The sequence below is a fragment of the Sorex fumeus genome, unplaced genomic scaffold (assembly GCF_029834395.1).
Source record: "Sorex fumeus unplaced genomic scaffold, SorFum_2.1 ptg000014l, whole genome shotgun sequence".
In the NCBI taxonomy this organism is placed as follows: domain Eukaryota; kingdom Metazoa; phylum Chordata; class Mammalia; order Eulipotyphla; family Soricidae; genus Sorex; species Sorex fumeus.
Window position 1 is genome coordinate 26698053 of NW_026606071.1, and position 4026 is coordinate 26702078.

The window sequence follows — 4026 nt, forward strand, 5'->3', positions numbered from 1 at the left end:
CCTCCCTGCCCCCAGCAGAACCCCTACATCTGAAAACCTCAAGAACCCAGCCACAGCCATGGGCAAGGCCACTCTCCACAAGCTTGGAGGAGCCCCACCCATGAAGGAACCAACAGAGGAACCCAGGTATGTGGGACCTGTGGCTGAGATCTCCAAGCCTGCTTAGATGGGGACTGGGCCCCCTCCACCCAGGTCCCCCGTTTTCCAGTAGCTTGGCAGTCACATCCCACAAACCACCGCCTGCACCATGTAATCTGATCAATGGCCAAGATCCAGAGACTATAAAATAAAACTACTGGAAGAAAACAGCACAGTTTTTCTTGGAGCACGTGGACAACCAGTTGACCAAAAGCTTACATTCATTAGACTGGGAACACCTGTGAAAGCATTAGAGGCCTCTCCAAAAGCCTCCATTCCTCTAGAAGAATCTGGCAAGCTACTGAGAGTATCCCGCTTGCATGGCAGAACCTGACAAGTGACCCGTGGCATATTCAATATGCCAAAATCAGTAACAATAACAGGCCTTACTTTCCTGACCCTGAAAGTGCCTCCAATATGCCCTTAGGCTACTAGGCTATGCTGGCACGTGACAGGGACAAATGGAGTTGTTACTGGCTCCCGCTCCAGCAAATCAATGCCAACAGGATGACAGATGACAAGTGATATGGTCTTTTTAATTTGAGTATATTTTTATCTTAGTTTTTCAGTTTATCTTGCTTAGTTGTTAAAAATATATTTCTCCCCACTCTACATTCCTTGGGTTTGATTTGTTCTTCATTTTATAGTGTTTGAAATAAAAACTGCATTGTTTTCTGTTGTTTTCTATTCTGACATATGCATCAATAATAAGAAAACAAAAGATAAATGTTTTCTGAATACTATTTAACTTTTATACAAATAAGTATGCTACATTTTCATTAGCAATTAGCATAAAATACATTCTTAATTATATTAGGATTTAGTTACATGAAAGCGTGATGTCTTGGCTCTGCTATGCAGGCACCAGGACTATTTTCCAGGCCACATGGGGACCGCCCTGATTCTCAGGCAATCTCTGATTTCGGAAGTCATGCCCATAACCCGCCCCCAGCTCTATTTTACAGCTCACAGCAGTGCAGAAAACTGGCTGGTGGACTCCACAACTCCCGGAGAATTCTCTGGGCCCCATACTGAGACAATATCATCGGTAAGTCCCAGATGGGGTAGGTACTATCTTCCCACCTTCTCCCTATAGAATCCCAGTGACCATGACCTTCTACAAGCATGGATCTGCTATGCGGGCACCAGGACTATTTTCCGAACTGCGTGGCTGCGGTTATCAATGGAAAGTAAAGAATCTTGCCTTTGTCCCTGAAAAACGTGCTTGAATGGTGGTAGGAAAATCTGAGCAAAATATAATGCCCAACCAAAATGCTTCTGGATTGTGCATCTAACTATGGTGCTATGCCACCTTGGGAGGGAAAGGGTGTCTGTCCCTCTGCCTGTCCCCCCTTGTGGCAGCAGCACGATGGCCTGTGTCTTTTAGAGCCTAATGAACAGCCAGGTATGAGACTGCATTGAGAAGGCACGAGAGGCCTCGTGGGATGGGGTGTGGAATCGGCCCTGCTCCCCGCCATGACAATGCTCCAGGTTGCCACCCTCAAATGCCTCCTTTGGTTTCTGAACGACCATGATCCCAGAGGCACACAAACCAATCTCGGAATTCAGGGGCTTTTGGCAGTAATCCCTCTAGATTTATTACTAAAATATCAGAAATCCAAATTTGCATGGCCCCTATTGTGGCCACACGACATCATCCTTGGAACAGCAGCCCGGCTGGGTGACATGGCAAGCCGCCAGAGTCAGGTGTTCTCTGGTCTCGAGAAAATGGTGCTCCCGATTTCCACTTCACTTAGCAACCTTCAGCTTTTCTGTGTTGCTGGCAGCTTGTTCTCCCCCTCCAGCGCCTCCATCACTGCCTGGATCATGAGGTCGGGGATGTTCTTCTCCAGGTCGTCAATACGATTGCTCGTCTTGTCAATCCTGCCGATGATTTGGTCTTACATGGTCTGGAACTTGCCCTGCATCCACTGCAGGAGCGTCTGCACCACCAAGCTGAGGTCATGCACGGTCTTGGGATCCATCTCAGCCATCTCCTGGGTGCCCAGCTTGGTGGTGATGTCTCAGACTCTTACCCACACTTCCCCACTGATCAAGTGATTTTAGGATTTGGGAAACTATTCTGAGCCTAAAAAAATGACTTTCTTTCAATATACTTTTTTAACAATTTTAAATCATACCCGATGATGCACAGGGGTTATTCCTGGCTCATGCACTCAGGAATAACTCCTGGTGGTGCTTAGGGACCATATGAGATTCTGGGAATCGAACCCAGGTTGGCCATGTGCAAGGCAAACGCCCTACCCACTGTGCTATCACTCTAGCCCAATGATTACAGTAAACTTTCCACAATTTAAAATATATCAATAGGTTCTACGACTTATCACTAATATTCTTGAAAAGATATGAACAAAATATCTATAGAAATATAAGAATCTCATGCCTAGGATGCCTCATTGAATTTATTGTGGATTTCTAGTAATGATTACTTGTCTGTGTCTTTTTCTTTTTGTCTTGATTTACTCAGAAATATATAACACTGACAATAACTCAGTGTCTAAAAAAAAAAGAACTGATGCAGAAGTTTAGAATTAAAATGTTAAAATTATTTTTATACCTTCTATGAGCATTTGACAATGTTATAACTTAAACTTTTCATCTTAATACTTTAAAAACATATGACTATTTAAAACAAAATTTACAATTTCACATTTATCATCACAGCTGGTAGGGCATTATTGCCTTACATGTAGCCAACCTGGGTTCAATTCCTCCATCCCTCTCAGAGAGCCTGGCAAGCTACCGAGAGTATCCTACCCACACAGCAGAGCCTGACAAGCTCCCTGTGGTGTATTCAATATGCCAAAAACAGTAACAACAAGTCTCACAAATGAAGACATTACTGGTGCCCGCTTGAGCAAATAGATGAACAACAGGAGGACAGTGTTACAGTGCTACAGTTAGGTTTAGTTTTCTACTTGACTATGATCTTTTACTACTACCCTGTAATTCTAAATATAAAAATTTTTCAAAGCATTAAAAGATATAAACTACCACTGAGAAAGTAGACAGCACTTCCAACCTTTGAAGACATTAGAGTTCATTGAAATGAGAGGATTTGAGGTATCGCATAGTAGTATAAAAGGATGTTTGCTGAATTTAACTAACTCTTTACGCTTTTGTCAAGAAGCTTTCACTAATTCCTGGTTCAATTAAGAACTAAAGAATTATGGTTTAAAACTGTTATAAAAGGGTAGAATAGTCAATTGAGCCTAAGGAAATCTGATAAAAATTGAAATTCAGAAGTACTAAGCAAATCTTCAATATGCCAGAGACAATGAAAACTCAGTCAAGCCTCAACGCTAATTTCCTTTTTTATGGATATGCAACTTACTTTGTGTAGCTCAAAGAAGTAAAAATATTTATATATAAAGTATTGCTATAATACTTTGTATAACAACAGAGTTGACCATCCTGTTATTCGTCGATTGCCTCGAGCAGGCCCCAGTAACGTCTCCTTCGTCCTAGCCCTGAGATTTTTTTTTAAAAAAGTGCCATATTCAAGCCTCTTTCAGAGTTAGGAGAATGAGAACCATCATTGTTACTGGTATTTGGCATATTGGGTACGCCACGGAGAGTTTGCCAGACTCTGCCATGTGGGCAGGTTATATTCGGTAGCCTGCCAGTTTGTCCAAAGTAGGAATGAGATAATGTGGCCGCGAATGTGGCCTGGGAGCTGGGCTTTATATTGCTATTATACTTTAGTATAACAACAGAATGAAAAAATAATTTAAAATGTATAACAGAACAAAATAAAAATAAAAGGAATATAATGCAGTGGAAAATAAGTACACTCAGTTTTTCTAAAATTATGCAAGAATGGGAACAAAGGTAAAGCTGGAGCGATAGCACAGCAGTAGGGCATTT

The 4026-nt window shown here is 42.1% G+C and overlaps 1 pseudogene; it reads right to left on the minus strand.

The window, feature by feature from the left end:
• Window positions 1–1901: 1901 nt before the first annotated feature.
• Window positions 1902–2156, minus strand: LOC130021119 (heat shock factor-binding protein 1-like; annotated as a pseudogene).
• Window positions 2157–4026: the final 1870 nt, after the last annotated feature.